The sequence below is a fragment of the Canis aureus genome, chromosome 16 (assembly GCF_053574225.1).
Source record: "Canis aureus isolate CA01 chromosome 16, VMU_Caureus_v.1.0, whole genome shotgun sequence".
Lineage (NCBI taxonomy): Eukaryota > Metazoa > Chordata > Mammalia > Carnivora > Canidae > Canis > Canis aureus.
This window is the reverse complement of record NC_135626.1, coordinates 17,575,196-17,598,016: the sequence shown is the minus strand read 5'-3', so window position 1 is coordinate 17,598,016 and position 22,821 is coordinate 17,575,196. Positions and strand designations below refer to the sequence as shown.

Below are 22,821 nucleotides of genomic sequence, written 5' to 3'. Positions count from 1 at the left end.
AAACACAAGCATGAGCAGCGGAAGGGGCAGAGGGAGAAGGAGACTCCCCACTGAGCAGGAGCCCGATGTGGGGCCTGATCCCAAGATTCTGGGATCATGATCTTAGCCAAAGGCAGATGCTGAACTGACTAAGCTACGCAGGAGCTCCAAGATTCTCCCAGCTTTACTGGTAAAAGTCCCATGTCCTAGAAATCCCATAGTCCAAGGCGAAATGAGATAATTATTCATCCTACATATATCTATAACACATAGTTTTTATATGCCATTTAATTTTTATTTATTTATTTGTTTGTTTATTAATTAATTAATTAATTAATTTAAAGATTTTATTATTTATTCATGAGAGATACAGAGAGAGAGAGGCAGAGACACAGGCAGAGGAAGAAGCAGGCTCCATGCAGGGAGCCTGATGTGGGACTCGATACCAGGACTCCAGGATCATGCCCTGGACCAAAGGGAGGCGCTAAACCACTGAGCCACCTAGGGATCCCGCCATTTAATTTTTAAAATGAGGATAGTGTCATTTATTTTTAAAAATTTTATGGTGCTACTTTTTTTATTTTTTAAGATTTTATTTATTTATTCATGAGAGACACACAGAAGAGAGGCAGAGATACAGGCAGAGGGAGAAGCAGGCTCCAGGCAGGGAGCCCGATGTGGGACTCGATCCCGGAACTCCAGGATCACGCCCTGGGCTGAAAGCAGGCGCTAAACCACTGAGCCACCCAAGGATCCCCAAGAAGACATCTTTTGGTGTAAAACATACGGATGGGGGAAAGTAGGTTAACTTTTTCATTGTTTAAAAATATACCACCATAAGCAAGTAAAAGATTTATATATAGGCATGTGTGGCTGGTTCAGTCAGAAGAGCATGCAACTCTTGATCTCAGGGTCATGAGTTCAAGCCCCATATTGAGTGTGGAGATTATTTAAATAAATAAATAAAAACTTAAATATATTTACATGCATATACTTCCTGTTGAGAAGTGAAATTGCAATACTTTATAAACCTGAACAGTTTCATCTGAAGGAATTGAGATGAAGATATTAAGTAGAGATATTTATTTTATTTATTTAGTGTTTTAGAAGATTTTATTTATTTTTTAGAGAGAGAGAGAGAGAGAACAAAAGAGTGAGAGAGCGTGTGCATGGGAGAGAGCACAAACAGGATGGGGGCAGAGAGAGAAAGGGAGAAGCGGACTCCCTGGTGAGCAAGGAGACCAATGCAGGGCTTGATCCCAGGACCCTGAGATCATGACCTGAGCCCAAAGGCAGATATTTAACTGACTGAGCCGCCCAGGCGCCCCACATAGAGATATTTTAAAATATTTTTTAAAAAGATTTTATTTTTCTAGAGCAGTGTTAGGTTCACAGCAAAATTGAAAGTACAGAAAGATCTCTTATCCTTTTCCTCACACATGCATAGCCTCCCTCATTACCAGTATCCTCTACCAGAATAGAACTGATCAACCAGGGATCCCTGGGTGGCTCAGTGGTTGAGCATCTGCCTTCGGCCCAAGGTGTGATCCTGGAGTCCCAGGATTGAGTCTCACATCGGGCTCCCTGCATGGAGCCTGCTTCTCTCTCTGCCTATGTCTCTGCCTTTCTCTCTCTCTCTCTCTGTCTCATGAATAAATAAGTAAAATCTTAAAAAAAAAAAACAAAACAAAACTGATCCACCTACATTGATGTAACATAATCACCATAGTGTACATTAAGATTCACTCTTAGTACCATACATTCTATGTGTTTAGTCAAATGTATGCTAAGTACCCATCATCATACAGAGTATTTTCACTGCCTTGAAAAAAAACAAATTGTGTGGAGGTTTTTGTGTGGATATATTTTCACTTCCTTTGAGTAAATACTAAGGAGTGCCATTGTTGGACTGTATTGTAAAGTATGTTTAATTTTATAAGAAACCACCGAACTATCTTCCAAAAGGGCTGTACCATTTCGCATTTCTACCAGCAGTGAATGATGAGAGTTCTTGTTGCTCTGTATGCTCATTGGTACCAAAGGATTCTATTGGTGTTTCAGATTTTGGCCATTCTAATTGTGTCTAGTATTGTATCTAATTGTTTTAATTTATATTTCCCTGATAATCATGATGTGACCATCTTTATATATCTAATTTCCCATCTGTATGTTTTCCTTGGTAAGGTGTCAGGGTGTTAGGCCATTTTTTTTTTTTTAAGGTTTTATTTATTTATTCAGGAGAGACAGAGAGAGAGCGGGGCAGAGACACAGGCAGAGGGAGAAGAAGGCTCCATGCAGGGAGCCCGATGTGGGACTTGATCCCAGGACCCCAGAATCACTCCCTGGGCCGAAGGCAGGCGCCAAACTGCTGAGCCACCCAGGCGTCCCTGTTAGGTCCATTTTTAAATTAGGTTGTGTGGGGGCACCTTACTGGCCCAGTAGGTAGAGCATGTGACTCTTGATCTCAGGGTTGTGAGTTCAAGCCTCTCATTGGATGTGAAGCCACTTAAAATTCAAAAAATTTTCTTAAAAAAAAAATCAGGTTGTATATTTTCTTATTGTTGAATTTTTTTTTTTTTTTTAATTTTAAGAGCCCGTTGGGTCCAGGGCTTTGCTTTATTGGGAAACTTTTGATTACTGATTCAATCTACTTACTACTTATAGTGATACTATTCACATTTTCTATTTCTTCATGGCTAATTTAGTCTTGGTAGGTTTTATATTTTTCAGAATTTGCCCTTTTCATCTAATTAATTGGTGTATAGTGGTTCATAGTACTCTCTTAAAATCCTTTTTATTTTAGAGTCAATAGTAATGTGCCCTTGTTAATTTCTGAGTTTAGTAATCTTTTTTCCTTAGGCCATCTAGTTAAAGGTTTGTCAGTTTTGTTGATTTTTTTGAAGAACCAACTTTTGATTTCATTTATTTTTTTTTCCCTGTTTTTCTACTCTGTTTTATCTCTGCTTTAATCTTTATTTTTTCCTTCCTTCTGTTAAATTTGGGTTTAGTTTGTTCTTTTTCTAGTTCCTTAAATTGTAAAGTTAGGTTGCTGATTTGAGAATCTTTTTTTTGTGGGTCCATAGCTATAAATTTCCTCCTGAGCGCTTCTTTTACTTGACCCCGTAAGTTTTGGTATATTCTATTTTTGTTTTCATTCAACTAGGTATTTCTAATTTCCTTTGTGATTTCTTTTTCAATCCATTGGTTCTTGAGAAGTAGGTTGTTTAATTTCCACAACTTTGTGAATTTTGTAGTTTTCCTTTTTTTTTTTTTTTTTTTTTAATGAAAATGGGAAGGGAGAGAGAAATGTGGGGCTCAATCTTACAACCCTGAGATTATGACCTGAGCCAAAAGCAAGAGTCAGGTGCTTAACCAGCTGAGCTACCCAGACATCCTTAGTTTTCCTTTTTTGTAATTTCTAACTTCATCCCATTGAGATCAGAGAATATTCTTTGTATATCTGTCTTTTTAAATTTTTTGAGACTTGATTTTTTCCTTAATATATGGCCTTTCCTGGAACATGTCCTGTGTGCCCTTGAGAAGAATGTGTATTTTCTTGTTGGGTAGAGTGTTCTGTATATGTATATTCAATCTAGTTGGTTTATTGTGTTCTCTGTTTCTTTGCTTCTGTCTGGTTGTTCTCTTTTATGAGTGGGGTATTAAAGTCTCCAACTATCATTGAAGAACTGTTAATATCTCTTCAATTCTGTCAATTTTTGCTTCATATATTTTAATGACCTGTTATTAGGTATTATAAAATGTTTATAATTGTTATATCTTCTTGCTGTATTGAACTTTTATTAGTATATAATAATAATCTTTGTCTTTTATAACCTTATATGACTTAAAAGTCTTTTGATGTATAAGTCTTTTTGTGGACTCAGTTTTTCATTCCTCTTAAATACCTAGGGTGGAATTGTCAGATCATAGGCAGGTATATATGTTTAGTTTTATGACCAATTACCAGACTTCTTCATTAAGTAAAAATTTTACACTTGCATCAACAGTATATGAGAATTCCATTTGCTTCATATTCTGCTAACATTAAGTGTTGAGTCTTTAATTTGAGTCATTCTGGTGGGTGTGTTATAGTATTTCGATAAGGTTTTAACATACATTTCCTTGATGATTGGTGATATAGAGTACTTTTTCATAGACTTAATGGCCATTCACATATCTTTAGGAAGTGTGTGTTGAAATGTTTTTCCCAGTTTTTAAAAACTTGGTTTTTTTTCTTTTTGAGTTGTATGAGTTCTTTTGTATATCTTGGATAGTTATCAATTTTATGTATTTTGTGAATATTTTGTCCCAGCACTGGAAAATTACATATTTTCTGTACTTTGTTGGGTGTAATGATCTATGCATGTCAAGTAGATAACATACATTGATTATAGTCTTGAGCTCTTTTGCATCCTTTCTGATTTATTTGTTTTTGATGTGCATGTTCTATCAGCAACTCAAAAATGTATTTTAAAATCTCTACTGATTGTGGATTTGTCTTTTTTTTTTTTTCTTTTTAGCTGTCTCTTCATGCATTTCTAGGCTGATTTATTAGGAATATACAAATTTCAGATTATCGTGTCTTCTTGTTGAATTGTCCCATTATCATTACAAAATTTCAGTCTTTTCATAGTATTTCTTGCTTTGAAATCTACTTTGATATTAATCACACATCTTTCTTTGGCAAGTGCTTGCCTGGTAGTTCTTTTTCCATCCTTTTTCACTCACTGTTTCTGGAACCTTACATTTAAAGTGTTTCTTGGAGCACCTGGGTGGCTTGCTTGGTTAAGCATCGAACTCTTGATTTTGGCTTAGGTCATGATCTCCGGGTTACAAGATTGAGCCCTTGCGTGGGGCTCCACATTTGGTGTAGAGCTTGCTTAAGATTCTCTTCCCCTCTTCCTCTGCCCCCCAAAACATAAATTAAAAATATAAAATATTTCTCATCTTTGTTGTCTTCACCCCCCGAATTTTTTCACGTTTATTGTGATGTGATTAATGTATAAAATTGTGTAAGTTTAAGCTGTACAGTGTATTGATTTGATATATTTATATATTGCAAAATGATAACCACTATATCATTAGGTAACACCTCCTTCCTGTCACATAATTATCGTTTCCTTTTTGTATTGAAAACATTTAAGATCTACTCTCTTAGCAACTTTCAAGGATCTAATATAGTATTATTAGCTGTAATCACCATGCTATACATTAAATTCCCAGAACTTGTTAATCTTATAACTGGAAATGTATACCCTTTGACCAATATCTGCCCATTTCCTCCCACCTCTCAACCCTTGGTAACCATTATTCTAGTTTCTTGGAGTGCAGCTTCTTTAGATTCTAAATATACAGTATTTGTCTTTTTCTTTTTAAGTTTATTTATTTAAGCAGTTTGCATCCAACATGAGGCTCCCAACTCATGACCCTGAGATTAAGAGTCCTGTGTTCATCTGACTGATCCAGCCAGGTGCCCTGTATTTGCCTTTTTCTGTCTTATTTAACTTAGCATAATGCACTCAAGTTTCATCCAAGTTGTTTAGTTTTGTGAACTTGTTAAACATTTTAGATATTAACTCCTTATCAGATATGTGATTTGCAAATGTTTTCTTCCATTCCATCGATTGCCTTTTCATTTTGTTTTGCTGTGTGTCTTTTTAATTTAACTTAGCCCACTTACTTATTTTTGCCTTTTTTTTTTTTTAAGATTTTATTTATTCATAGAGACCGAGAGAGAGAGAAAGAGAGAGAGAGAGGCAGAAACACAGGCAGAGGGAGAAGCAGGCTCCATGCGGGGAGCCCAATGTGGGACTCTATCCCAGGTCCCCAGGATCACGCCCCGGACTGCAGGCGGCACTAAACCGCTGCACCACTGGGGCTGCCCATATTTTTGCCTTTGTTTCTTGTGCTTTGGGATCCTATCTAGAAAATTGCTGCCAACAACAAAGTAAGGAACTTTTTCTTTTTCATTTGTTTTAATGGAGGTTTTTTGTTCATTTATATTTTATGCAATTACTGCTTATAGTTGGGCATAAGTCTTTTTTGTATTTGATTTCTGTTTTTTAGTGAGCTCTATGCCCAGTGTGGGTCTTGAACTCCCCACCCTGAGATCATGAGTCTCATGTTTTACCAACTGAGCCAGCCAGGCACCCCTGTTCTTGCCATCTTTTGAATTAATCAAGAGTTTGTTATTATTGTTGTAAATTTAGGTTTTATTCAGGTGTGGGGACACCAACAGATCAGGTATCAAGATCAGGTGATTACAGGAAAGGTTTGTTATACTCAACAGGTCCAAGAGAAGAGGGCATGCCAGGCCAGAGGGGGGCGTCTGCAGAAGCACTGGTGTCAGTGAGGAGGCAGAGGAAGCAAGGGAAAAACATGGACAAGAGCACTTATTGTGGTTTCTATGGCAAAAAACAAGTGAGGCAGGTAGGCAAGTTTAGGATTGTGTAGGGTTTTGTTTTGTTTTTTTTTTAAGATTTTATTTATTTGAGAGAGAGAGCAGGATGGGAGGATGGGCAGAAGGAGAGGGAGAAGCAGAGCTCTCCGCTAAGCAGGGAGCCCTGACATGGGGCTCAATCTCACAACAGGGGGATTACAATCTGAGCCAAAACCAAGAGTCAGATTTTCAAACAATTGAGCCACCTAGGAGCCCCTGCAGATTTTTGAGCTGTTGCTTTTCAGCTCCCTTTTTTGAGATGATACGCTGTAAGTCTGTTTTGGAAGCTCCTGTTTCTGGCTTCTGTCTCCTTAGCCTGGCTTTCTCCTTGGACTCTTATTTTTCTGTGCCACAAATTCAGGGATGAAGCTGGAGTAAATTTATAGCTCACTTTGTAGGTTGTCTTCTCTCAAGCGTTCTGGTCTCTCTAAGCATTCTAGTGTCTCAAGCCTTCCCTGCATTTGTTGCTCTTCAGTAGTTTCATGCGGTTGTTTTACATATATTGCCTGTTTTTATAGTTGTTTTGGGCAAGTATTAGTAGTAAGATTTTCTAGGTTAATGTGTGATATATTTGTATTTGCATGGAGTTTTCATATATCATTCTGTAAATATATGTGTTTTTGGAGCAATTGGTATTTCATTGTTAGTAATGAAAGTATAAATTTCTTTAGATTTTCTCTCTTCTTTAGACCTTCCCATCTGATATGTTAAGTGGGGATAGTGATGTTATGATCCTTTTCCTTGCATTAAAGGGACTGAGTTAAATAACATATTAGCAAAATATCAGTAATTTAAAAATTTTAAATCTATAAAATTGTATTACCCCAAATCTATAACTTGTCATTAGTCTTTAAAGTGACTGGAGCAGGTAGGTTTTAAAATCAAGGTTGTAAAAAAACAACAGAAAAAATCAGGTTGTAGTGGGGACTAAGAATGTATCAGAGAAAGGTAAAAAGGAAAGACAAGCAAAGACTCTTGAAGACAGCACCATACACCATACTAACAAATGTAGGCTTGATTCTAAAGTCTTTAGGGAACCTATTGAAGTGCAGGAGAGATATTATATTCCCATTCATAATATAGAAAGTTTATTCTTGTAGTAATGTGAAGGAAAAATTGGCTTTGTCAAAGATCAAAGAAAGGATGCTGATTTTGAAGCTTTTGTGATAATTTAGGAAAGAAATACTGAGGGCTTGGGATACCTGAGTGGCTGGCTCAGTTGGTTAAGTGTCTGACTTAATTTTGGCTCAAGTTGTGATCTCAGGGAACGTGGGATCAACCCCATTGTGGCTCTGTGTTCAGCGGGGAGTCTGTTTCTCTCCTCCCTCTCCCTTTGCCCTTCCATGTGCGAATGCGCATATGCTCTCTGTCTCAAATAAATAAATAAATCTTAAAAAAAAAGAGATACTGAGAGTTGAAGATTTATTTATTCACTCATTCATGAGAGACGCACAGAGAGAGGCAGCAACACAGGCAGAGGGAGAAGCAGGCTCTCTGTGGTGAGCCCAATGTGAGACTCCATCCCAGGAACCTGGGATCACGACCCAAGCCAAAGGCAGATGCGCAACCACTGAGCCACCCAGGTACCCCGAGAGACTGAGAGTTTAGATAGTGTCAGTGAGGGTAGAAAGGTGAATACACATTTTTTCTTTTTTTATTAAATAAGTTCTGCGCCCAGTGTGGGACTTGAACTCATAACCCTGAGATCAAGAGTTGTATGCCTATCAACTGAGCCAGCCAGGCACTCCATGAATACACATTTTTGAACTAAAGTTTAAATTAATAGAATAAGAGAACTTGTTTTCTGATAAGAGGGTGCACATGGTAGTACCTCATGGAAGAGAATTATTGTGTATGTAGGGAGATGATTCCCTAGTGCTTAGACTTCCTTATGTAGTAGTTTCTGGAGTTGTCCTACCCACCTGGAATATTTTAAAGATCTGTGGCTGGGAAAGAAAGTTTCATAGTCCCATAGGAAGGATCTCACAGGAGCAGCAAAAGCAAATTGGTCTGAGCTAGATGTCAGGAGCTGGCCTATAAGAGACCCAGTTAAACACAATGCCCACATTGTGATTGGAAGAAATTTTCTATAAATTTTCTAAGATAATTGATGAAATTTGAATATGGACTATATGTGTACTAGATAATTGTATATCAATGCTGAATTTCCTAAATTTGGTAAGTACTGTGGTTATTTAAGAGAATGTTTGGGCAGCCCAGGTGGCTCAGCAGTTTAGCGCCACCTTCAGCCCAGGGCATGACCCTGGAGACAGAACCAGGATCCAGTCCCACGTCGGGCTCCCTGCATGGAGCCTGCTTCTCCCTCTGCCTGTGTTTCTGCCTCTCTCTCTCTCTGTCTCTCTCATGAATAAATAAATAAAATCTTAAAAAAGAATGTTTTTGTTATTAGAAAAAATATATGAAGAAGCATTTTGGAACCAAGGGTGAGAATGTGTATTCTCAAATCCTCTGCAATAATAAGTAATGACAATGTGATGATAATATGTACTTTAGAAAGTTTCAAAGCAAATGGGGCAAAATATTGCCCAAAGATTTATCTATAGGTGGGCCTGGGAAATTACAGCCAGTGGGGCCAAATCCAGCATGTGAACTACTTTTGCTCAACTTCCAAATTAAGAATGGTTTTTACAGGGGCTCCTGGCTGCCTCAGTCAGCAGAATATGTGACTCTTGATCTTGGGGTTGTAAGTTTGAACCCCGTGTTGGGTGTAGAGATTACTTAAAAATAAAATCTTAAAAAATGGTTTTTACAATTAGAAAAAAAAAAAAGGAAGAAAATGCAACAGAAAAAGAAAGATCATTGTACTTGGCCCACAAAGCCTAAAATACTTAGTATCTCACTATAGAAAAAGTTGGCTGACTTCTGACCTAGTGAGACATAACAAAAGTTCACTGAATGAATCCAATTTTACTGTATGTTTGACATATTTTCATAACAAAATGAATGAGGGAAACAAGATAAATGCTGTTTTAGGAAGTCAGGAAACCTAGGTTCAGGTTGGAATCACCCATCAGGAACCATTGCATGTGAAAGCATCAAGGAATCAAGGGCAACTGCTAAAAGCAGGTGTTTTTTGTTAATTGTTTTGATGTCTGGGAAACATGTGCCAGCTGGATGAGCAAAGTTTGAATGTAGCCCAGAATTTAATCTTTTTGCCATAATCCCATTTTTAGGTCACTAACTTTTGTATTTCATGGTATCAAACCTATGAGTATGTGTTGTGTGTGTGAGAGTGCACACATGAATGAATGCTTTGGTTTTTGTTTCTCTCATCCCTACCCCATGACAGGGCTTTTAATGTCTATTATCTGTCTATAGAGTATATAGAGGAAGGACCTTCTTACCTAATTTTTTTAGATGACTGCAAATAGTTTTCATAACATTTCTGAATTTTCATTAGTTGACAATAAGGATCACCTAAAGTTTAAAAATACTCCAGTTGAACCAGGTATGCTGGCTATCTCATCAGGCAAGCTAATCAAGCAAGGGCTGGTATCAAGTATTTGAAAGCAAACCAAAAGAATTAGCTGTCCAGAAGGACTACTATCTCTAGATTGCCAGGAAGATAAAAATTTCTCTTTTAGTTTCCAATACCATAAGTAGAACCAGTATGTCAGTAGATGGGTTACAGAGCACTGGCTTGGGAGATAGGTAGCTTGCTAACAAATATGACAGATCATGTATGATCCTGGCAAATTCATTTTTTTAAAGTTATTTTTCTTCATTTTAAAGAATGAGTTGTAATATTTACCTCTTTTTTCTAGTATAAGATTTTACTAATCTGTATTCTTTTAGGGGCTTGGTGAGTTTATATTTTCAGTGGTTACAGCAAATTGTTCAATGTTAATTAAAAAAAAAAAGGTATGGGAAGCCTAGGTGGCTCAGTCAGTTGGGCATCCAACTCTAGATTTTGGTTCAAGTCATGATCTCAGAGTCATGAGATTGAGCCATGTACTGGGCTCCATGTTTAAACAGGGAGTCTACTTGAGATTCTGTCTCTCCCTCTACCCTTCCTCCATTCTCTCTCTCTCTCTCTTTCTCTCAAGTCAGTAAATAAATCTTAAAAAAAAAAAATGAGAAAAATATACAAAGAAGATCTAGAAAAGCAATTTACATATGATTAATTGATGGTGATTTCAGATCATTCTAACTGGTTCATTACAATCGCTTCCGAACGGATCTTCAGAGTTTTATGGTTTGAAACAGAATGATTTCCTCCTGTTTTTTGCTCTCTACAACATCCAGTTTGTCTTTAGGCCTATAGCCAATTTTGGCTTTATCTTTATTCTCAGGCAGTGAGAATGGATGATACGTAGTATTTTGCTCTTCACTTATCACTTAAGTATTTTGTTATGTGTATATATACATATGTATATATATGTATGTGTATATATATATATATATATATATATATATATATATATATAAACACCTTTTTAAAAAAAGATTTTATTTACTTGAGAGAAGGAGCGTGAGCAGAGGGAAGGGCAGAGGGAGAAGCAGACTCCCCACTGAGCAGGCAGCTCGATGCGGGGCTCGATCCCAGGACCCTGGATCATGACCTGAGCTGAAGAAAATGCTTACTGACCAAAGCACTCAGGTGCCCCTCTATAAACACTTAAAAAAAACCTTTTCTAACTGTTATCATCTGACTTATACTCTATGAGAGGAGTATTCCATCCTCTTTTCAGTTCATTTGTTATATATTAATTACTCCAATAAAAATGTCTATATTATTTATGCTATTCTTGTCTAATGTATTACATCTGCACACACTAGATTTTTTAAATTATTTTTTTATTTTTAAGTAATTTCTATATCCAATGTGGTGCTTGAACTCACTACATTGAGATCAGGAGATGCAGGCTCCAACAACTGAGCAAGCCAGTGTCCCACATCAGCATACATTATAAATAAAGAATTCAGTGTTAATGATTTTTTCTTTAAACAATCATGTATTTTAAAGAATCTAAGAGAAAAAAGTATTTAAAGATTTATCCACATATTTACCATGTTACATACAACATGATAGTTTACTTTGGAAATTCCCAGTTTACAAAAGGACTCCGAGAACTAATAGATGAGTATAGCAAAGTTGCAAGATACAAGCTCAATATACAAAACTTCATTTTATTTCTGTATGTCAGCAGTGAACGAGTAAAATTTGTTTTATGCTAAAAGTACTGCTTATAGAAACTACAGAATGAAATACTTGAGCTTAAATCCAACAAAAAATGTGTAAGATTTGTATTCTAAAGACCATAAAACATTGAAAAAAATCAAAGGAGACCTAAATAAATTGAAGAGATATACTGTGTTGATGGATTGGAAGATTAATGTTATACTGTCACTTATGTCCACATTGATGTATAGATTCAATGCAATCCCAGTCAAAATCTCAGCAGCCTTCTAAAATAGATACTAACAAGCATATTTGAAGGACGCCTGGGTGGCTCAGCGTCTAAGTGTCTGCCTTTGGCTCAGGGTGTGATTCCATCATTCTGGGATCTAGTCCCACACTGGGCTCCCTCTGCGGAGCCTGCTTCTCCCTCTGCCAGTGTGTCTGCCTCTTTCTCTGTGTCTTTCATGAATAAATAAATCTTTAAAAAAAAAATTCTAAAAATTTTAGGGAAAGTGAAGTAACTAGCCAAAGCAACTTTGAAAAAGAAAACAAGTCCAAAAACTCACATCATCTGATTTCAAAAACCTACAGTAATCAAGATAGTATGATATTGTTAAAAGGATAAATATATAAACCAATCAGAACAGAGTCCAGACATAGACCCATACAACTATAGTTAACAGATTCCTGGCAAAGGTGCAAAGACAAATCAGTGAAGAAAGGATAGTCTTTTCAACAAATGGTGCCAGAGCAACTAGACATCCATATGCATAAAAATAAACTTTGAAGAATGCCTGGCTGCCTCAGTTGGTGCAACATACAACTCTTGATTTGGGACTTGTAGTTTGAGCCCCACATTGGGTGTAGAGATTACTTTAAAATCTTTTTAAAAAATAAAGATAAACTTTGATTCATACCTTCTATAAAAACGAGTGCAAAATGGATCATCCTGCTAAATATAAAGCCTACTATAAAGTTTCTAGACTAAAACGTAAGTAAAAAATCTTTAACAACAGAGACAGTATATTACCCATAAAAGACAAAATTTATAAGTTGAACTGTATCAAAATGTAAAACTTTTGTTTTCTTAAAGATACTGTTAAGAGATGAAAAGGAAAGCCACAGATTGGCAGAAAATATTTTCAAGTCACATATCTGACAAAAGATTTGTATCCAGAACACACAAAAAACTCTCAGGGCACCTGAATGGCTCAGTAAGTCCTGTCTGACTTTTAATTTTGACTGAGGTCATGCATCTCAGGGTCTAGAGATCGAGCCTTAAGTTGGGCTCCACATCCAGAAGGGAGTCTGCTTGAAGATTCTCTCTCCCTCTTCCCCTCCCTCTGCTTGCATGCATTCTCTCTATAAAATAAAAATAAATTTAAAAAATTAAGAACTCTCACAGCTCAACATTAAGATAATAACCTAATAAAAATTGAGTGAAAGGTCTAAACAGATCTTCCCAAAATATAGATGATTAGTAAACATACAAAGATGCTCAACATCATTAGTTTTTAGGAAAAAGCAAATTTAAGACCAATAAGTTTGGTCTTAATCATTAGTTTTTAGGAAAAAGCAAATTTAAGACCTATAAGATACCACTGTATGCCTATTAAAATCATTAGTTTTTAGGAAAAAGCAAATTTAAGACCAATAAGATACCACTGTATGCCTATTAAAATGATTTAGAAATAAAGATGAGGAAAAAAAATAGATAGATAGATAGATAGATAGATAGATAGATAGATAGATAAAGATGAGGGGATCCCTGGGTGGCTCAGCAGTTTTATGCCTGCCTTCGGCCCAGGATGTGATCCTGGAGACCCTGGATCGAATCCCGCATCGGGCTCCCTGCATGGAGCCTGCTTCTCCCTCTGCCTGTGTCTCTGCCTCTCTCTCTCTTTCTGTGTCTCTCATAAGTAAATAAAATCTTAACAAAAAAAAAAAAAAAAAAAAAAAAGAAGAAGAAAGAAAGAAAGATGAGCTGAAAGAAATATAGGCAGTGCCAAGTACTGGTGAGTATGTGGAGCAATTGGAATTCTCATTAATTGCTGGTAGGAGTGTAAAATGGTCTTGCTACTGTGGAAAATGGTTTGGCAGTTGTTGTTTTTAAGATTTTATTTATTCATTCGTGAGAGAGACAGAGGCAGAGACCTAGGCAGAAGCAGGCTCCCTGCGGGGAGCCTGTCATAGGACTTAATTAACCTCAGGACCCGAGGATCATGAATTGAGCCAAAGGCAGGCACTCAACCACTGAGCCACCCAGGCACCCCGGTCTGGCAGTTTTTAAAGTTAAACATACTATTATCATATGACCCAGCATTCCCACTCCTAAATGTTAATCCAAGAGAAATGAAAACTCAAGTTCACACAAAAAACTACATATGAATAATTAATGGTAGTTTTATTCATAATTGCCAAAATTGCAATCTACTTCAGTATGCATGCCATAAAGAGTGAATTTTACCAGTTTATTAAGTGTTCTTTAATGTTAATAATAATTTTTAAAAAACTATGATGGGGAAATATAAATGGTTGCAACTATAACATGTGAACCTAACTGTATTGTAAAGAAATAACATAAACACACAGAAGTGGATGAGGGAGAAAAGAGCTAATCTCAAATGATTTTTGAAACATTATTTTGGCTGAATAAGGCTAAACACAAAAGGAACTGTAGTTACTCAGTTTCTCACAGAGATATGGTTTGGCCGTTCTGAAACTATATAGAAGATTTGAATAAGTAAGTAAATGTATTATAGATAAGGAGAACCAGTTTTCTTACTGTTCAAGAAAGAAGTTACAAATAAGGAAAGGGGGAAGGCTGGATAATAACACTATGTTGTTTGATTGGAATTGTGAAGATATTAGTAGGATCCTATTTCTCTCTCACATGCCACAGATATATATGTATATATATGTGTATATATATGCATGTGTATATATATATATATATGCAAATACAAATTCCTTTTATTAAATGTAGAACAACTAAGAGAAGTAATTGTTGCAACCAAGATCCACTGATTGATGATAAAATTAGTGGGTTAAATTCTGAGGAGGAAGAGGATATATGTATAATGTCTAATATGGCCCCAGAGATATGTATTAATTGAAATGGGAAAATCAGTGGAGAAATCTGGCAGACTACCTTAACCAAGTGTTCATGATTAAATCACCAGTGTCCACTTCACATACTCTCCCTCTGACATGAAACTGAGGTTACATTATTTTTGTGTTGTTCTTATTTTTAAAATGCATAAACTTAAATCATGAGGAAATATACTCAGATTGGGTAACATTATACAAAATAACCAGTACTCTTCAGAAGTGTCAGCATTATGAAAGAGAAAGGTTTGAGGGATTGCCACAGGCTGGAGGAAATTAAGACAACATGGTAACCAAGCAACGTAGGATCTTGGAACAACAATAAAAAAGTTTATTAGTGGAAAAATTGGTGAACTTAAAATAAGGCCTTAGTTTAGTTAATGGTTAATAATATTACCAGTGTTAATTTGTTAGTTTTGATAATGGCACTATATTATGTAGATATTAACATTAGAGGAAGCAGGGTGAAGGGTATGGTAATTGTAATATTTTTCCAACACTTCTGTAAGTCTGTAATTATTTCTAAGTTAAAAAAGAATTAGGGACGCCTGGGTGGTTCAGCGATTGAGCGTCTGCCTTTGGCTCAGGATGTGATCCCATGGTTCTGGGATCGAGTCCCGCATCAGGCTCCCTGCATGGAGCCTGCTTCTCCCTCTGCCTGTGTCTCTGCCTCTCTCTCTCTCTCTCTCTCTCTCTCTCTCTCTCTCTTTCTCTCTTTCTCTCTCTGTGTCTCATGAATAAATAAAGAAAATATTTTTAAAAAAATTTAACCTCAGAAATAGACTTTTTCCAAAAAAGAAGAAAGGGAAGTGTTTGTTGACTTTTTTTTTTCCTGTGGAGAAATAATGTACACCTCATAAATAAACGGTTCCAGGAGATAAAATTGGTAGTTAAAGAAACATGTCTATTATCTTAAAGATTGTAATTTTCAAAGAGAGCCAATGAACTATTATTCTAAAGCCATAAAGTACCTCTAAGAATTATTTTCTTAATCTGTAGGGAAGAATTCTACTCACATTCTTTATTTCTTCTTCCTATTAAAATTGCTTCCCCCTCCCTCAAGCAACAAATGCTATATAGATGTTTAATATTTTGTCAGTATTACAGATTTAGGGGTTTTTTGTTTGTTTTTATTTTTGTAGTGGGCATCTTTGCAATAAAACCACAATTTAAAATATTATTTCCCTAGAGAAAATATGTTTCAAATTCTTAACAATTTAAACTTTCGGTTCATATCTCATTTGTAAATTGGATACAAAAAGGATAAAAATACAGTAAGAACTATAATTTCACTACCAAAGAGAGCATGATTAACATTTAAGTATACATCCTTGAAGAATCTTGTTAATGTACACATGCTCTATGTGTGTGTTTGTTGTTGTTCACGTTTGTTTAAATTCCAGATTGGACACAAGATGGGAGAAGAGGGACCTAGAGGGGACCTAATATTCAAAAATAACCCTATTTTTTGGTATTATAGTTTTGTCTGAGTTTATGCTTATCCCTTCTCCATTTACACCTAGTATGGAGAAATACAGAACCAAGGGAAAATAAACATAGAATCTTAGAATTGGACTCAATAAAAGAACCACACTGAGAGGATACCTGTCTCAGTCTGTTTAGTGTCTGACTTTAGCTCGTGATCTTGGGGTTATGGGATCGAGCTGTGCTTCAGGCTCTACCTGGAGTCTGCTTGTCCCTTTCCCTTTGTCCCTCCCACTGCTTGTGTTCTCCCTGTCTCTCTCTCAAATAAATAAATAAAAATCTTAGAAGAAGAAGAACAACAACAACAACAACCAACCAACAACCACCACCACCACCACCACACTAAGAAAATCCTGACATGTAGCCCATTCAGTGTGCTGGTGGTATATATTAAATTGACTGATTTTATTGAGTTCAACTTATGTACAGTAAATATACAGATATTAAATGTATAGTTTGATGAAGTTAGATAATTTATGCCCCCATACAATCAACAATTCAGGATACAGAATGATAGTTGTGGTGGGGATTGGAATGGAAGAGTTAGAGGATGGAATGATACTTGTTTGAGTATACCTTTTGTGTAGTAAATATTTAATATGTTTAAAAATTAAAATGTAACCAGTATATATGAGGGAGCATGTCAAAGGCAAACAGGAGGGGGGCACCTGGGTGTCTCAGTAGTTGAGCCTACCTGAGTCTTTGGCTCAGGTTGTGATCCTGGGGTCCTGGGAGTGAGTCCCACATCGGGCTCCCCAGATGGAGCCTGCTTCTCCCTCTGCCTCTCTCTCTGTCTCTCAGTGAATAAATAAATAAAATCTTTTTTTTTTTTAAGGCAAACAGAAACAATGCATCCAACTGTATTTCAGACATAACCACATTGGAGGAAAGAATAGAACTAATACAAGTAACTTTTTAAACTATAAACCTTCAGTCTGGGAGAAAGAAACTGCAGACAAATCTTCAGCTCTTAATACATTTGTTTCATATTGTAATATGTGTGACAGTTCTGAAACTATGTGTTAAAGGACTGAGTGAATTATTTTTTTTAAAGATTTATTTATTCATTCAGAGAGAGCGAGAGAGAGGCAGAGACACAGGCAGAGGGAGAAGCAGGCTCCATGCAGAAAGCCCGATGTGGGACTCGATCCCGGGTCTCCAGGATCACACCCCGGGCTGCAGGCAGCGCTAAACCGCTGCGCCACTGGGGCTGCCCTGAGCAGTGAATTATTTTGATGTTATTTAGAGTCAGGATCCTAACTATAAAACAAGAAATACGGATTCAGGAAAGTAAGGAAGAACCCTATGAGATTCAATAGGATGTATCTCTTCCCCTAATCCTATATATATATATAGGATTATATATATATAATGCATATCTCCTATCTATATCTGCCACAAAATTGTCATTGCAATGACACCTCAGAATCGGTGAGCACATAGATTTTGAATTCCTCACTAAAGGGAACAAGAGCTCCTTGGAGTAATGGCTCATTCTATTTAAGGGACAGGGAACATTAAAAGATAAGCCTTAGAACATCGTGTGCCAGAAAGTTAAAAAGTGCTTTAGGCAAAAAAAAAGGGGGGGAGCCCTGTCAAAAGGACACTAGAGCCAGATTTAGGGGGCTCACACTGACAAGTCCTGGAATATGAACATCCATATAAAAAATGGCAATGGATTTATATAGCCTATTGAATAAAATAGGAATCCATAATTTCCAGGACAGATGATGAATCGATGGATAAAAAGGAGGACTTTTCTTCATAATATGATGTTGACTGTTAAATGTGAAGGGAATGATAGAGTTGGGGGAAAAATTAGCATTTTGTAATCATCATAGTGAAGATTGTGGCCAGAACCGTTCAGAGGTTGCTAAATCTAGAGAGAAAGTTTGATGAACAGGATGCTTACATAGTTTAAAAGTATCTCTTCACAGATTACTTGTTAGATACAAGGTAGGAAACAGTAACTATTAACTATATACATTGGAAAAAATCAGACAAAGCCTTGAGTAGGTGATGAAAATTAGTATCATCAAGGAGGAACAGACAGACACTGTATTCCTACAGATACGGTATCCTGAAAAGGACAAAATCACTCTTGCGGTGTATAACCAGAATCTAATCTTGAAGAAATGCCAGGCAAGCACAAATTTAGTAACATTTTATAAAATACTACTGTATATTCTTCAAAAATGCCATTGTCATGAAAGATGAGGAAAGGTTCAGGAATTGTTCTAGAGTAGAGGAGACTAACAAGACATGATAAGGAAGTACAACATGTGATCCTGAAGGGAGGGAAAAACATTGTAGACATTAAATTTTTTTTAATGTAATAGGCAAGGTATCTCATTTTAATTGTAATTTAATTTTTTAAGATGTTATTTGTTTATTCATTAGAGATACAAAGAGAGAGGCACAGACATAGGTAGAGGAAGAAGCAGGCTCCCTGCGGAGAGCCCAATGCAGAGCTCGATCCCAGGACCCTGGGATCATGACCTGAACCAAAGGCAGACACTCAACCACTGAGCCACCCAGGTGCCCCGTGTCATTTAATTTTAATGTAATAATTACTAATATGTTGGATTTTAATAAATTATAATCATTTTCTATCTTAGCTTACTATTTTAAAATAGCGTTACAGAAGATTTTATAGTAATAGAAGAGTTTTCCTCTATAATTTTCAGTTACCCTAATGTACATCGCCATGTAACACGGTTTTGTCACTAAGAGATCAACATTGATTAAATGATACACCAAACTTACATACTCAGATTTTTCCAGTTTTTCCACTGTCTCTTTTTTTCTAGAATCAATCCAGAAAATTGCATTGCATTTAGCACGCCCACTTTTATTTATTTATTTCTTTTGAGAGAGAGAAAAGGGTGAGAGAGAGGCCAAGGACCTATATCGGGCACTCCTAATAAACCCACTTTTTTTTTTTTTTTTTTTTTAATTTACTCATGAGAGAGAGAGAGAGAGAGGGGCAGAGACACAGGCAGAGGGAGAAGCAGGCTCCATGCAGGGAGCCTGACGTGGGACTCGATCCTGGGTCTCCAGGATCACGCCATGGGCTGCAGGTGGCGCTAAACCCCTGCGCCACCGGCGCTGCCCTACTTTTGTTTTTTTTTTTTAATGATCATTTGGCTTTCTGTAAAATAAAAAAAACATTTATTCATGAGAGAGAGAGAGAGAGAGAGAGAGAGGCAGAGACACAGGCAGAGGAGGAAGCAAGGCTCCATGCAGGAAGCCTGATGTGGGACTCGATCTGGGGACTCTGAGATTACGGCCTGAGCCAAACACAGATGCTCAACTGCCTAGCCACCCAGGCATTCCATATACCCACTTTTAAATCAGGCTTTATCTTAGGCTAATTAAAAGTACATATGGTGGGGTGGCTGGGTGGCTCAGTTGGTTAGGTGGCCAACTCTTGGTTTCAGCTCAGGTCATGATCTTGGGGTTGTGGGATTTAGCTCTGTGGGGCTCCACCCTCAGTGGGGAGTCTGCTTGGGATTCTTTCTTTTCCTGTCCATCTGTCCCTCCCCACTGCTCATGCTCTCTCTCAAAAATAAATAAATCTTGTAAAAGAAAGAAACCACATTTTAAAAACCCTACATCTGGGGGTTCCTGGGTGTCTCGGTTAAGTATCCCCCTCATGATTTGGGCTCAAGTCATGATCTCAGGGTCATGAGGTCCAGCTCCCTGTGGGGCTCTGCTCAGCCAGCAGTCTGCTTGGGATTCTTTCTCCCTTGCCTGTTGCCCCTCCTCCCTCTCATGCTTGCATGCTGTCTCTCAAAACAAATTATTTAAGTGTCTGTTTAATGAAAAGCAATAAAATTGGACCTTTACCTGATACCATATATAAAAATTCAAAATAGATTAAAGATACAAATATAACTGTTAAATCTATAAAACTTTTTAAGAAAACATAAGGGTAAAGCTGCCTACCTTGGTTTTGGAAAAGGATTCTTAGATGACAACAAAGACATGAACAACAAAAGAAAAAATAGATAAATTAGACTTCATCAAAATAAAAAACATGTTTTAAATGTTGAAAGACAATCTTATAGGAGAAAATACTTTTAAATTACATATCCTATAACGTATTTGTCTAGAATATATAAAGAACTCTTACAACTCAATAGAAGACAATTTAAAAATGGGCAAAGGGGGTACCTGGGTGGCTCAGTAGTTGAGCATCTGCCTTTGGCCCAGGTTGTGATCCTGGGGTTCTGGGATCAAGTCCCACATCAGGCTCCCTGTGAGGAGCTGCCTCTCCCTCTGCTTGTGTCTGTGCCTCTCTCTGTTTGTCTCTCAATGAATAAATAAATAAAATCTAAAAAAAAAAAAAAGGCAAAGGATCTGAATTGACATTTCTCCAAAGAAGATGTGCAGATGGCCAGGAAGCACATGAAAAGATGCTTAACATCATGAGTCATGAATCTAAAAAGCATGCCGAATGGAAGAAGCAAAAAGAAACCACATGTTATATGGTTCCATTAATATGAAGTGTCCAGAATGGGTAGTAAATCTCTAGAGGGGTCAGAGACATTAGTTGTTGCTTAACTCTGAAGTGAAGGGGGGAAAGGAATTAGAGGGTGATTGCTAAAGGATATGTTTTTTTTTTTTAAAATAGAGAATTTGTTTTTTTTGTAAAATACACATGAAATTTACCGTTTTAACCATTTTTTTCAATGAACAATTTGGAGATTTCTTTTTGAGATGATGGATGTTCTAAAATTATACTGATGGTTTCATATATCTGTGTACTAAAAGCCATGAAACCATACACATTAATTGTGTGATTTGTATGGAATGTAAACTGTCTCAATAAAGCTGTTATAAAAGAAAAAATATTGCTCTTAACACCTGTTGATTAAAATCAAGGGGCTCACAGCTAAGCAGAGAACATTTTGGAAAAATAAATTTACTGTGGGATATCTGCCTTTGGCTTTGAGGATTGAGTCCGGCATTGGGCTCCCTGTGAGGACCCTGCTTCTCCCTATGTCTGTGTCTCTGCCTCTCTGTATTTCTCATGAATGAATAAATAAAATCTTAAAAAAAAAAAAAAAGTACTCAAGCAGGATTTATGTGGCTAGATCCACTTTACTGATCACAACAAGTAGTGCAAGTTTCCATTAACCTGTCTACTACTAATTGAAATTGAAATGTCATTAGTTGTTCCCAGGACCCACTACACAGTGTTTTTTTTTTTTGTTTTTTTAATTTTGAGAGAGAATAAGAGTGAGTGAGAGAGAGAGAGAGCGCGCTTGGGAGGTGGGGTGTGGGGGGACAAAGGGAGAGGGAGATAGAGTCCCAAGCAGGCTCCACGCCTTGTGTAGAACTCAACACAGGGCTCAAGCTCACCACCCTGAGATCATGACCTGAGCCAGAATCAAGAGTTGGAAGCTTAACTGACTGAGCCACCCAGACCTCCCTTAAAAAGTTGTTTAAAGCAACACAGTAGAGGTATAACTTAACATATGTGCTATTTTTTAACACGTTTATTGAGGTATGAATTGAATGCTATAAGTTCACCGACTTTAAGTGTACTTCAGTGATTTTTAGTAAATAGGATTTATACCTATTCCCATAATCTAATTTTAAAACATTTAATTTTGGGAATTCATTCAAGGCTAAACTGAAGATTATTTCTTCCACAGGTGATTTGAGATGATTTTGACCCTTTTACAAAGTCATTTTAAATATTTACAGCTATTCGTGTGTGTCTGTTTAGTGAGAGTTTGGCTCTGGGATTCCAAAGAGTTAATGATCGTATTTCTGTTATATTTTTATTACTTTGTTTTCAGAATTTCCACAGGAGTGGTAAACAATTATATCTTTGTAGCAGTGTTAATTCTGATTAGCAGTTGTTTACAATAGACATGATTTGTCATGTTGAGAAATTACCTTTCTAATTTAGGTTTTCTAGGAATTTGACCTTCCTTGTAATTGAGTACCTTTAGTGTTGGGCCCTTCCTGAGTTTTCAGCATTTACTGAACACTGACATATATATTTAGCTCTTTGACTTTCAATAAAATGTAGTAAATGAGGGAGCCTGGGTGGTTCAATCCATTAAATGTCTGCTTCTGCTCAGGTTGTGGTCCTGGAGTCCTGGAATCCAACCTTGTTGGGCTCCCTGCTCAGCAGAAAGCCTGCTTCTCTCTCTCCCTCTGCCCTTCCCTCTGCTCATGCACATGTGTGCAGGTGTCCATGCATTCTCTCTCTCTCTCTCTGCCCCCACATCCTAAAATAAATAAAATCTTTTTTAAAAAATATGGTAAATGGTGAAATGTTTTCCTAGTATCCAAATCTTTGGCATTTCTGTGATGATTGTGTATTTTATCCAAATGAAAATTTATTTATTTATTTATTTTTAAGATTTTATTTATTTATTCATGGCAGACATAGGGAGAGAGAGAGGCAGGCCCGATGCAGGAGCCCGATATGGGACTCGATCCCAGGTCTCCAGGATCACACCCCAGGCTGAAGGTGGCGCTAAACCACTGGGCCACCAGGGCTGCCCTGAAAATTTATTTTAATGTCCTTTGAGTATTTGGCTTTTAATTTTTATGTAGAGTGCTTTTGTCTATATTTTCAAATGAAATTGGTATTGTCTATTTTGTGCTGTTTGTGAGCTTTTAGTAATTTATTGGGTTATACTGC

General features: G+C 36.9%; 1 protein-coding gene across 2 annotated transcripts in view; it reads left to right on the top strand.

Moving 5' to 3' along the window:
- The window catches only part of TAOK1 (TAO kinase 1), a 158,824-nt gene that overhangs the window by 62,644 nt on the left and 73,359 nt on the right, over positions 1-22,821 (top strand). The gene's annotated exons all lie outside the window — the stretch shown is intronic.